The sequence below is a fragment of the Pseudopodoces humilis genome, chromosome 5 (assembly GCF_049639895.1).
Source record: "Pseudopodoces humilis isolate 2021_Gansu_Grassland_sample_001 chromosome 5, ASM4963989v1, whole genome shotgun sequence".
In the NCBI taxonomy this organism is placed as follows: Eukaryota; Metazoa; Chordata; class Aves; order Passeriformes; family Paridae; genus Pseudopodoces; species Pseudopodoces humilis.
The window spans coordinates 63,460,744-63,475,251 of record NC_142204.1 but is presented as its reverse complement, the minus strand read 5'-3'; the positions used below and the strand labels follow the sequence as shown (position 1 = coordinate 63,475,251).

The following is a 14,508-nucleotide window of genomic DNA, read 5'->3' as shown; positions in this document are numbered from 1 at the left end:
CTCATGTCAGTCTGGAATTCATAAGCACTGCTTTACTACCTTTGATGAATCAGTAAAATCAATTAGAAATGGACTTCAAGGGTGCTATTTATTTTGTCTGTAAGCTTTTCTGTCAAATAGTTTCATTTCAAAATTAACAATATATTTTTTCGATCATGTATCCTTGCCATTATAACTAGGATCTGACTAGTTTCCTCTCTTTCTCAGGAAAACTCATTTTCCTGTTGATTGTCACATATTCTGACACTTTTTACACTGAATTTAGGAAACACGCCAATTTTTTGGAAAAAGGAGTTTCAGCAACTGAACTTTACTGTCATTATTTACTAATTAAAACAGAGAGGATTGTTGTTGTTGTTGTTGTTTTTTAATTGCAACTGAAAAAAAAAGATTTAGTATGCAGGAAGTTAAACAGTGTTATAAGAGTCAAATATGACTTTTCATAATGGAGGCAGACTTCTAAGTTTGAGAAATTCAGAAAATATTACAAAGGTTTGATTCTTACTTCAGAGAAGGAATACCATTCATAATAGCAAACCTTAGAGGTTTCTTTAAAGGAAATTAGACCCAAATATTTTTAAAATATTTCCTGCCAGAAAGAGAAAATACTGTGAAAAAAAAATAAAAATATCTATATCTATATCTCTATATATATCTCTATCTCTATCTCTATCTCCATCTATATCTATATCTATATCTATATCTATATCTATATCTATATCTATATCTATATCTATATCTATATCTATATCTATATTTATATCTATATCTATCTATATATGTATATAAAATTCTATATGTGTTATTTCATATTAAAAATAGAACTTTTCTGAAAGTCTGAGCTGAATGGGTTGGATTTTTTGGAGATGGAGATATTTGTGGGTTTCTTAACTCAATTTATTTCTATTTTTTTCAAATGAGAAAATTAGAGGTGTCATGCAGGCCTGATATTTTACCTTCTTCTTTTGTCCTGGGTTCCTGTAAGATACTAGATGAAAATTCAGCTTTTCTTTGTCAAAGCTCATTACATTTAGAAAAGGACCTAAACCAGGAGTTGGAAAGTTTCCATATTTAAAAGTTTGTAGACCTCTACACTCCCACGAAGCCCTGTTCCTGGAAAAGAGGCTTGTGCAGTAGATGTGAATAGAAAATGTTTGATGTCTGCACTCTTTTGGAGTTGCAAAACTGTAGAAATTTTAACAGGTGTTTCATTTTACATAGACTTTCAAATGATCTGGGATACAAGACAGTCATTATTAAGATCTGCATTTTGCTCAAGGGATTTGGGAAATCTTAGCTTTCAATCTCTTGAGTATAGTGTAATTCTAACTAGAATTTAAACAAAAGGTGAAAGTGTGTCTCTTTTATGTCCTGCAAATGATGATGTGTGATTGAAGTAGTGTCAGATATTTCTGTAGACTTGGCCACAAAGCAAGAGATGTGCATACAGAGCAGAGAAATTCTTCAAAATTAGCAATACCCTAACATGTGCTAACATCATGAAAAGGAATGTTTAAAAATTCTACCTGATTTGACCAGAAATTTAGCTGTTAAGCATTTGCTTTCTTTTTTTCCCCAGTTAATTCTTGCTATGAGCACATAAAAACTCTTTAAATAAGTACAACAGCAACTCTAGGTCCCATTGAAGGGATATTAGGATTCAGCAAGTCTTGGGAAATCTGGGCCAGCTCTGTGGCTGTGATTCATGAGTTTATAGAACACACTACCATTCTGTTTTAATTTTCCCATTTTTAGTCACATATTATATTGCACTGAAATACTGGGAATTGTCACTTTCTTGAATATGTGAGAATAAATATAAAAATGGTCAGACCAGATCCTTTCTCTTAAAAATGGGTGAACAATCCCTGATGAATTATTAATTCAGGTAGGATTGTCTTATTCCTTTGGGCATTACCACCTCTCAGGAGGGTAACTTCAGTTTTGCATTTCTTAAGAGTTACACAGGAGTGCAGTAAAACTGAGAAGGTCTGCTCAGTTGAAATTTTTCTGTGCTTGCACAAAATTCTGGTGTTGTCACCTCATAAAACTTCTTGTGCTTTGTCTCTGAGGTTTTCTCCTACATAAAAATTAAAAGAAAACTTCCAGCAAAAAGTTTTCTATCCAACCGAATATTCTCCATATAGGCAAGTTTAATTTCATCTAATTTTCTATAGACATCATAGTTTAAATGACATTTAGACTTAAAGTATTCTAAAATGAACATAAGGGAAGTCTTGCCATAGCACTTCCCCACCTTTCAGATAGAACATTTAGTTTTATTTTGCCAGTATTTACAGGTATTTTGTGCTAAAGCTGTGCTGCTGCCAAAAAGGGTGGTTTGGTTTCTTTTCACTTTTCTTGAGAGATACCAGCAAAAACCCCCAAAAACTGGATTAAGACTGAAGATTTTTTTTCAAAATCGTGTTATTAATATATTTATTAATCCCCAGTGATGGCTGCCATTTCTTCTGCTGACAGTTGAGTTTATTTTCCTTATTATAGGGATCACACTAAGTGGGCGATTTAATTCCAAATACTTCCAGTCTCTCTCAATCTCTAATGTTTTGAGTCTACATTAATTACAACAGGGCATGAGAAAGTATGTGAGCATATAAAGAGTCTACATTAATTACAACAGGGCATGAGAAAGTCTGTGAGCATATAAAACCTGCTGAGCTGATGGTGGAGGCATGCAGAAAGCCAGACAGGGCATCACCTGCTAGGGGCCTGCCAGCTGAGTTGGGGATGGTTCCTGGTGCATGCTGTGCCACAGAATGTGTCTGGACATGGCTTGGGTGTCCTGGGGGCAGCTGGAACAAGCACAGCGTGGATGAAAGCAGGGTGTGTTCAGGACTGATCTGTGTTTTATTTTGAAACAAACACATCATACTCTCTGTGAAGAATAAAGCATGCTCTGTCCTAAAAAGCTCCGTGGTTACACATCAGTAAGCATCCTGTGTCAAGAATAAGCAACAAGAGGAAATATTGTTCAAGGGAAAATATGTTTTATTTCTAGCAATAGATACATAGCAGTTACAGATAAATTAACCTTGAAAACTGGAAGGAAAAATCCATCAGTTTAGTAAGTTCCTCAGACATTCAAATAAAAGCAGTTGGGAAATACCCCACTATTTCTTTGAAAATTTTTACGATATTATGAGCTATGCCATGATTATGAACTATGAACACTGCTTTTTATGAAAAATAACTGTGACATGGACAGGACAGGACTTCCTGTACTGACATCAGTAGGTTTTACTGACACAGTAATTCACTGAAGGGGATACATGTACTAGTAAGAGTAGAACAGTGCAACTCCATATATTTAATTGCACTTGTGTAAGTTTGTCAAGAATAGGATGCACTTAATTCATTCAGCTCCTCATGTCATCTCTACTGATAAGAAAATATTAAGATAGATACAACTGAATTAATCAAATTCTTTTATCTCTGTATGAACTTTACAATACTGTATTTTAAAGAGTTTTAAATGCTTTAATATGGAACAGAATATATTATTGATTTCTTGAAGATAATGAATTAAATTAATTTAATGAATTAAAGAGTACAGATTTCCAAGATATTCGATATGCTTTTCCCTATTGCTCAGTGTTCATAAACAAATTCAGGTGAAATTTTGAGAATCACATAAATTTTAAGATTGCGCTGGTCCTACTTAAATGGGTGGGAATTACAGATATCGGTTGTATAAGTTTTCCTCTGTGTTTATACTTACACATGTATTTATATATGTATCTACATGCATACATGCTCAAAGAGATCATCTTACAGTGTTTGTGTATTTATGTCTATGAACAGGAACACACTTTTTGCTGAGTCTCTTGTTTTGGAGGTCTGCAAAGGACTAACACTGGTGGCCTCAGATACTTTGAGAACACAGCTCTTAAGTGGTTAAATTAGTATGTGCCCATATGCTTGAAATTTTACCTCTTTCATGTTTTAAACCCCCAGAATACTTCATATTTATTGTGAACAGTGTCTTTGTGGCTTACTGCAGGAATGAAGTCCTGGCCCTTGGGGTCAATTTGCGCAGTTGGTTAATGTTCACTCTGTGCAGGAGCCCAATGCCTGTGATTTCCAGTTGACTGTCCAAATAACACGCAGAGTGTGCTGATCTCATCAGGATAGTGGGGTTTAGCACAATACTGGTAAAAGAGTTAGATCATTGGACAAGTGTTTAGAGGCATTTGTAATACATCACCTACTGAAATAGTTTTGGAGGACTTTTCTAGGAAAAGAGTGGATAATTTAGGATGGTTTCTGCTCATGTAGTTTTCTGGAGCTGTAAGAATTGTCAGCCAATCACGTTCTGTGAACTTCCTAAGGTGAAAGCAAAAGAAAACAATCTCAAGCAAGGCGGATTGCAAATTTTGTAACATGAATTGTGTAAAATGAGAAGGGAGAATGGGAGGGAAAGGAGGGGAAAAAGGCCCAGGAAGTTTTGGCTGTTGCCAAAGAGGTCATTGATGGGAACAGTCTGGAATGATTGCTTTGCTGCAATAGCCTCCTGCCTTTCTCCCCAGTTTTCATTGCCATGTCTTCTGTGAGTGTGAACATGGCATCATCCTTGACAAGACACTTCATCCTTTTTTGAAGCATTCCTTCTTTCTTCATCAGCCTAAGTTTCCAATCTTCCATTATCCCTTTTTAAACTCTTGCAGTTTCTCCCTCTTGTGCTTTCTGCAATCTCAGTTCATGCTTTGGTAGTGCTGCTTGTGCATTCCACAGTAATGGTACTGTGGAGAGCTGAGCTGAGATAGCCTCAAGCAACACAGCATAAATTTCAGGGAAAAAAAATATGCATTTCTTCAAACTAAAATCAGTTTAATACATACTTTTCAATTGACTTCATACTCTCTTCTTCACTGTGATCTTCCAGTGCTAAGCTCTTTCTTCAGTAGCCTTCTTGATTAGGGTTGCAGGAACCTTTCTGACTGTCTTTTTTAACTTCTAATAAAATAAACTTTAAATACCTGCCTTAATTTATTTTTTTTTTAATGAGAGAGCTATTTTACTTGCTCAAAATTTCTCACATTGTCTTTCTTCACATCTTCACAGTTCTGTGATATATCTGTGTGTCCACCCTGAATTTCATAAAAGAGATTAATTTCAAAGTGCTGATCTGTACGAGAATTTGAAGGTGAATAATACAGTGCAAGGGCCCAAACTTACATGTGTAACCATAACTTCTGATGGGAATGCTAGAATGCTGTAAACTTAAATAAGTTTCTGCCTAGAATAAGATTAATCTATGTAAAACTTAAAATATTTTTTGAACTGTGTACCGTTTTTGAGCTAGAAGGATGTGCAAATCTGTAACTATTCCTTCTCTGAGTTGATAAAGCCCAGAACTGTTCCCAAAGAGAGATTGCTGTTCTCTCCATCCCACTGCCAGCCAGCAGCCATCAGTCTGGCTTTCAGAGGTTTCTCTATATTTCTTTGCAGTTTGTGGCATAAGCATCAAATAACCAAAGAGTGAAAAACCCCTGTTGTGATCCATGTGAGGAAACACAAACCCCTTTTCATTTAGTGCAGTTGTTAGGATGGATAAGGAGAAATAAAATAGCAAGATATTGATAGAGATGTTAAATCCTATTTCTCTTCTGCATGACTTCCAGCATACCAGTGTAACATCAGTAGTTAAGAAGAAAAGTAATTTTGTTCTAATTATTTTTTATATGAACCTTTTGCTTGTAATGATTAATTGGAAAAGTCTTCATCATTTCTTACTAAACAGTAAAAGGAATATTTTCTAGCTGCTGGCTTGTCTCATGACACTGAGCTACTTCTGAAATAAGGTGTGTTCCTGAAGTTTTGCTTTATTTCAGTGATTGAGTGGAAGGCATGCACGAAACAGCTGCCAAAGCTGAATAATTAAAAAATGTTCTTTATTAATTAGGTGAGCTTGCGATAATTCTTAGAGCCTGGTAACTGCTGTCTGGGGTTGCTTTCTTTCTAAGAGATCAGAGATAGAGGAAAAATAATTTAGATTAAAGTCTTAAGAAAATTTGTCTTTATAAGACCCATTAAAACAGTTAACAGTCAATATGCCAGACATTTGTTACATGGGTAAGCCAAAGCAATCTGAAAAGAAAACATAGTCTGACATGTTTTGAACTTTATTACCTTTTTTAAAAGTACTTTTCACATTTAGGAGGAAATGGAGAAATTTTGTTGTGCAAAATTTCCTAAGTTTTTCCTAATTTTCATGCAGATTGTGTAAGGTGACTTATAGCAATTGTTTTGGGTTTTTTTGGTTTTTTTTTTTTTTGGTATGTTATATTCTCTGGGGTTTAAGGACACATTTTAAAGTGATTGAATAAACTCAGTGAAGAATTGATCCAGACAGGGAAAGTAATCAGTACTTTCAAAAGTATTCGAGATCACTAAACTTACAGGTCATAGTCAGCGTTGTAAAATGTGATCCATAATTTATATATGAAAATTTGTTTTTCCTGTCTTACACAGTGTTGTAATACCCTATAGAAATATCCTAAAATATTCTTATATTTTAGTTTTTACATGTGGATAAAATAATAAATAAAAAGGTGTGCAAGGCTCTCTGCTGTTGCAGTTTAAAGAAAGTTTTGCAAAATATTGGCATTTTTCTGTTCCAGTAAGATTCTTAAAATACATTGGTGTTATTAGGGTATAATTTCTTAGAATTTAGTTACAGTGACTTTGTGTGATTAATTTCTTGTGATACACATTTTTTTTTGTTTCTTTTTGGCGAAGATAAGCCTTGAAGTTCACATACATCACCAAGAAGCTACCCTCTTGAGTTTGTACTCCATTGTAGTGTCATATGCCTCATTTTTTTTTTCCTTTTTGTAACAGCTGATTGTGGCATTTTAAACATGGTCTTATTTGTTGATTGTAATGGATAGAGCACAGAAGAAATGTAACAAATACACATATGTTTTTGTAGGCAGAAATTTTATTAAATGTTTGCCTCTTGCTTTGTAGAAAATAATTATCTCAAAGGCTTTTGAAGATTTGTTGGAGTTGGAGGACTGGCATATTTTCTATATTTGGCTATGATAGTGCAAGAGGTTCATTACATCCCAGTCCCTACATAAGTATGAATTCAGAATGCAAATTTCTTGTGAATCCAAAGTAAACTTATATTCAAATTGTTTATCTGGGCTCCTGTACTCTACTGGTTGCAGTATTTACAATCCAGATAACGTGCAATCAGTTTAGACAATTTTTAAAAAAAAATATTTTTTTTTAATATTCTTTCATCAACTAAAGAAAGTAATGCTGAATAAATTATAATAAACATACTTTGCTGCTTTAATTAAACTGATCAGATAGTGTGATATAGAGGTTAATTAGCTGCTAACAAATTAATTTCATTTTCCCACCTGGAAATCTGCTTTGTAATCACTTGCATTTTGCCTTTATAAAAAGAAGTTGCTTATACTTTGAGGAAGTTATTGTGATGAGAAAATTAGCAGTTTCCTGGAGCTTTTGGAAGAATTTATTTGTCAAAATTAAAATGGATTTGATTTTTTTTTTTTTTCAGGCTTATCTCTGTCTTCCTTGCTTTTAGCAAGGACTGGGGGAAGAATAGAGAGGATGGTTATTCCTATCTCTTTACATATGTGGCTGGTTCTTTTAAATTTGGTAACTCCAGAAGAGTCACCTTATGATTTTCTTTCCTGGTCATTTGCCATACATGCAAGTACACATAAATCCTAGGTTTTGCTGTGCATCAAAATACCATTTTTGGTAATAATTTTTCAGCTTAACTAACTAAAGCAACAGACTGTCTGTGATACAGACAATTATATCAGAGAATTATATCAATGTGGTTTTGCAGCTTTAAATTTTCAGTCACTACTTTTTCATTCCTGATTGAAGTATTTGGCTTCAGATGCTTTGCAACCAAAAAAATGCTTATTTGTTTGCCACATTTAATTTTTTTAGTTTACCAGTTGCAGTAAAATATTAAATTTTAAAACTCCCTAAAATTAAAAAAAAATTGTAAAAAAAAAAAAATAAAAAATAAACTATCCTTACCAGTAGGCATATGCCAAAATTCAATTGTTATATTAACAATTATCCTGCATGTCCAACAGAGATTGGTGTTTGACTGCAGGCCATTGAGCCAGAGGATGTCTTTATGCAGAAGTTATTTGTGGAAAATGTGGAATTCTTTCAGAAGACCAGAGAGCTCTGTAGATTTTGATTTGGGTGTGTGTTAGTCTGACTTGTATTTCTCATCATCTTTTGGCCTCTATTACATTTAACCTCACACATTCAACTACTTTTGACATTTAATTCTACAGTCTAAGTGCAATTGAAGTGTATTCTTAATTTTTTTCATGATAAGTATCATCCTGGCAGCTTAAGTAGTCCAACGGCAGTTTCTAACAGTGAAAAATATCTCCAAATTTTGGCATTTTTTTTGACATTGAGAAGTTTTGCCTATTCTTTACAGTTTTCTGTGATGAATTCTAGAGATCTGAAGACATAAGTACTCTTCCTAATATTTATTATCCTTCTTTTTGAGGTTATGCAGGTAACCTCAATGGTCTCCACTGCTTCCCTTTTTTCTAAACAAATGTATGCTATAACATAAGATAGGCACTGAGGTAAAAGAAGAAAAGAAAAAAAAAAAAAATCTACTGATTTTGTCCTGTGAAAAATAGCAGGGTTTCCTCTTGAGATTTGAATGCGATATAAAAAACTTCTTACTCAGCTTCACTAATCATAATTTGCACAAGACAAATTAAATCAGGCATGGTTGAATTCAGCACGTAATCAGATACAGTCACAGTGAGCAGGAGGACACAAGGAAATGTGTGTCTGTGAAGGTCAGGCCATTGAGTGGACCAAGGAGTGGATGGGTGTGAGCAGCACCTTTGCCCACAGTCCCCGTGCACAGAGTGAGCTGGAACCTGCCCTGCTCACAGCGCTGCCAGAGCCCAGCCTGGGGCACCTGGGATTGAGATACCTAGAGAGTATTTATGGTGGAATCTCAGATATTTACAAAGTTCTAGCTTCATCCAAGTTTAGACTTCAACAAACTCATTCAAAATCTCAGTTTTAACCTCAGATGCCTAAAATCTGACCACCATCAGCACTGCAATCTGTGGTTCTAATCTCACATCAAAATTCCTCAGAATCTGTGTCAAGGGCTTGAAATCATATCCTTCCTAAAGTGTATTTTCACCTGGATTTGTTATGTGGGCATTACACTTACCTAACATCCTTTTTAATGTTTATTGTATATATTTTACCATATTTTTTAAATGAGGCTTCTATGTTTAAGTCCTGTTGTTGAGCATGCAGATGATTGATAAATTACTCATTTTATTTATCACTCTGATGTGTCTGTGAATGGTTGAGTGACCCCCTCATAAAAACTGACAGTAAATTTTGAAGGTTTCCAGATTGATAAATTCAGTGAAGGAATTACCTGTAAATGAATGCTGAAGAAGTTGATCTTTCTCACCATTTAAAAGAAGAAAATATTCTATGACAAAGAGTGTGCAGGACCTTTAATGCTCCTTTATGTTTTTCCTGTAATCTTCAACTTCATCTTTTCATTTCAATTATTAGTCTCAGTGGAATCACTGAATCAGAAAAATCCTTTACACAAATCTGATGAAAAAGGCTTATCATAAATTATAGTGCAGACCTGGAAGATTTTAATTAGTGTATGAAATTTAATATTCTGACAAAGCAGTTACTTAATCAAATTATGTTTGGGAGAAAAATGTTTAACCCAAGTGATTCATTTGTCCATATTATGGGTAATATAGTGACATATTTCTTAATTGAATATTATTTCACTGTGGGTTTTTTTTAAATTTTAATAGTTTGATTTTTAAAATATCTTGGTTCTATGTCCAGTTTTCATGTTTTAAATGCACATTCTGGCCAATTTCTTACAGCCCATGTTTAGGCACCGTAATTGCATGTATGCACTGTAATGTATAGTGGCAACTGGTTTACCATATTGTCTGAAATTTTATTCACTTTAAGGACAAGTGATAAATCATTATTTTTACACATGGATACTGAAGGGAAAGAAAGAAATTATTAGCTGCTAGGCTCCTTATTTTATATGTGTCATTTCACTATGTAAAATCACAAAGCTGTAACAAAAGATATGGTAGTAGTTGACATTCTTTTTTTTTTTTTCCCTGTGTGCAGGCTTTTATTCACTAACGTTATCCTCTTTAAAAGCAGATGTAATTTTTTATGTGTGGTAGGCCATATTTAGCTTTCTTTTCTGAGGAGTCTAATTGTGCCTTAAACTGCATGTTAGACTGTATAAAGGATTAAACTAAGACTGCCTGGATTATTTGCCATAGAATTTGTTAGGATGGGTTTAAACCTTAATTACCCCAAAGGTATTAGGGTGAATTTTTTTTTAATACACTTCTTTATCCAAGGGGATACAAAGAAATTTTTTTTTTTTTAATTAAAATGGATGTTTTGCCAACACTTAATGAAGTACTTTTTAGCTTTTTTAACGTTTGTTGGCATTGACACTAATTTCCTTTGGCCTGCCTAAAAAGTGAAATGGACCAAAATTATTAATACTTTCATTGCTTCATGCTAAACTGAAGGACTCCCAGTTTTTTCATTAATGTGAATGTCTTTTCCAAGTGTGTGGGTCTAATATGATTTTAAAACATTCTCCCAGTTTCTCTCTGTATTTCTGAGATTTTTAAACTGAAGAGTCAATATCAGACTTATATTTGCTGTACAGTTTGGTTGCTCCCTGATTTTGATTTCCTTCTCTACCTCTTAACCTGCAACTAAAAGAATCCTCAGTACTTGAAGATTATCTTCAACGAAGACCAGTTTTTTTACATTGACTCAGTTTTGGTGCTTTAGCTCTTGGGTAGAATACTTAGAGGTCAAGGAAGCATCCAGTTTTAAAATAAAATCCAAAATCCAACAACATTTGGATGTAATTTCAGATTTTAAAACATGCACTTATAATTATGCAGTATTATATATTTGCAATATAATCTGCTACAATATTAAGTTTGCTCTTAGGGGTTTACTGAAGAAAATCTTTGAGTTATGGAGACCTTTAACTAAGACTCTTCTGTTTTCTTTTCTGAGGGAGTTAATTATTTTCCACTGTCTCTGTAATGGCTAAAAGTGTAATTTTTTTACTTTAACATTTTACCTACAATTGTTGTAGAAATGCAGCTTTTAGGGAAAAAAGATAATTGTGATATCTGTAAAAATTAATATATTTATTTCTTACAGTATGAAAACCTGCCGAAAACCTTTTTCTTCTCCTCCTCCGTTCTTTATTTTTAATAATATATTTATTTTCTTGTAGTTGATTATAGAGTGTCATGAAGTTCTAGAATTCATTTGAAGCCAATTCCCCCTGTAGGCCTAACACCATTTTAGGAAAGCAGCATTTCTGCATAGACTGCCTTGGATGTCTGTTGAAAAAGACGTCAGAAAGGATCTTGAGTTGGTGGAGCACATACTGCATGAAAAGTTCTTGGAATTCTGGCATAAAATTTAGAGAGGAGGTGTTCCTGTAGACACCACTACATGGCAGCATTTTGGCACTCTGTAAAGGAAGATGTGGATTTCTACCAGCAAAATGACATAGACTATTGCAATTTTTGATACACATAATTATCTGTAGTGTTCATACGTCTTGTTGCAATGTAATCCCTTGCTGTTCTTGAAAGGTTTGATTGAAAAAAGTGTTGTTTCCTGAGATGAAAAGCCAACTACAACTTCATTCATGTAATCCTGAGTTGAGTTTAGGCATTTATGTGTTGAATCAATAGACTGTGTCTGGAAATTTGCTCTGTAGGGAAGGAAAATATGAGTGTAAGTTAGTGTTGGTGTGAGCTCAAATTTCATCTGCAGATATTCTGAAAACTGATGTTTTCCTACGCTTTTCTTCTCTAGACACAGAGATTATAGAGACCATCAACTTCAGATTTTGTGTGGTGACATTTAAGAATTTATTAATAGTATACAATATGTAATGTTTCTCATTAGAATTGTTTTATACCCCAAACTGGAAAACAGAGAAATGAAAAGCAACATAAAGACAGTGGAATAGTCTCACTTCAGCTTATAATACTATCAATGAAAGTGTGGAGGAAAAATTAAGATTACAAAAGGAAAGAAAATAGTAAGAATCAAAAATAAAACATTTATTACTTGGTCCTTAAAGTAATTTTTATATGGCTTTCCTGTTGTCTTTCTCAGATACTAAATCTTTTTGAAAATATTTGAATTCCCCTATAAAAGAGGAATTAAAGATGGTGAAAACCATAAAATCATATACTGATACTAAAATAGAGTTTTTGCTTTATGCAGAATGTTTCCCAAAGTCATTCTTTTATAAGTTCAGCTTCAAGACTGACTTACCAAATCCCTTCATTGGTGAACAGAAGAAATAGTGAGTCTTTACCCCATCTCTTGCACAGCATTTCTGGATAAAGAACAAAAATAAATACCTAGGATATTTACCTTGCACCTTCAGTTTGCTGACCAAGTTTGCAGTATTACTTGGTGGCAAAAGCGTACAGCAGTGGGAAGATTCAAATTCTTTATGTCAAGAAGTTAATAAACAACTGAACTACTTACTTGGGAGCCAGCAACAAAGCAATTTGTTCTTGCCAGTTAGAAGTGGTTAAATTAGGAAAAATTGTCCTCTAAAGATCTGAGTGATCCATGAATCTAATTTGTGAACCATACAGCATTCGATGTGTTGTAGCACTGGGTATCTCATACTTTCTATATTAAGAGTAGTGAGATATGTCCAACATAAGTGTTGGTTTATGCATTATATAGGTAGTATCTCCAGGCAGGGTAATGGACTACAAGATATTAATAACCTGACAAAAAATATCTAAGTCATTGTGGCAGGGGGTGTTTATTTTCATTACCTTGTAAATATATCATGCTCCTGAAATTGTATTCTAAAAGGTGATTTAAAAATGCTGTTCAGTCCAGTAGAGATAGATAGTAAAGCTATGCCAGCTTTGAAAAAATTTAAACAAATAAATAAAAATGTAAAAGACAAGGAAAATATAGTTGTGGAAATAAAGAGTCATTTTGTTTAAGTGGATAAACAGAGTTGTATCTATTGATGACAGTGTTAAAAATCCAGTACAATAACGATTTGATAGCAGAATAAGCAGGAGCAGTGGAGAGGGGCTCAGGAAATAAACTCATATCTAGATGAGAGTCAGTAGAAGAGAGGGCCTAATAGAAATTGTCTTTTATAAAAATGTTCCATTTAGAAATGAAAGCAGTAAACATAAACAATATAGCCAGTTAATTATGTCTGTATTGCTTTTTCTACTCTCATTTTTCCTGAAAAAAAACCTTCTAGGGATGAGGTTGCAAGGGAGATGCTCTAACAAAACCTGACATAAAGAATTGTGAACAAAATGTATTTTTTTTTTTTTTAATAAATAAATAAATTAATTTTTAACTAAACAGATCACTATGTGGTGAAAACACTTGTGTTAACATTTTTGGCTCGTACCACCCAGAGATTCATCCTTTGTAGTTTCAGTGTTACTTGATAAAGAATCATATGGGCTTTTGAAATGATCACAGAACAGTGATTTCGTACATAGCTATTTACAAAGCGAAGAGGAAACAAAATAGAACCTTTGCCTCTTCTGACTTACTCAAAGGCTTCCACAAGCATTATATGGTCTTTTCTTTACAACAGTCAAGTGAATAAGCAATTAACTTAAGTGTTTAATGATTAAAATAATTTTTTTCTGTGTTTGTAATGCCTTGAGGTCTGGCTTTGTTATCCAGGTACAGATACACAACCAACTGACCTATGGATAGAAGAGTGTCTTGGCGGAAAAGTGGAAAAGTTCATTTTGCGGGAAAAAATGAATTCATGTTAGTAGCATTTAGCTCAAAATGGTATTTAACTCTTCTGTAATATATTTCATGTTTGACTCTCTAAAAGGTCACAAAGGAGAATAAATGATGTCATTATTTATGGAGTGAGTAAAATGATTGTTTTTAAAGATGAAGTGCATTACCTTGTAATACAGGTCATACTTTTTTAGTGAAAGTAAAAATTGTCGTTGGCTTATTCACTTGAAAAATGATTACAGAAAGCGTTCTTTCCTGTTGGTATTTATAAAAGAAAATATATTGTTGTGTTAGACTTTTTATTTATATACATAAAAGGTACTACCATAATCAGAACTGAAAAAATAAGTTGAGTCAATTTTTGGAGGTCAACAGCAATCACTTATTTTAAGCACACTGCTGGATATGAAGAAATGTAACTTCTCCTTTTCTTTATTTATTCAAACTCAGTAAAGGTAATTAAAAAGACTATGTTCATACATGTCTCTATTTCATAGAGAAATGCATATAAAATTGATTTTATTCAAAAAGCCTTGGGCACATTGCAGCAGTCAATTTATTTGGTGGAAAGCTACTCCAGTGAACCTAAATCTTCAAGGCTTTTACATGGATCAGTAATATTTAAAC

The 14,508-nt window shown here is 33.6% G+C and overlaps 1 protein-coding gene across 4 annotated transcripts in view; it reads left to right on the top strand.

Moving 5' to 3' along the window:
- The window catches only part of CACNA2D1 (calcium voltage-gated channel auxiliary subunit alpha2delta 1), a 361,220-nt gene that overhangs the window by 178,691 nt on the left and 168,021 nt on the right, over positions 1-14,508 (top strand). The window lies entirely within an intron of this gene.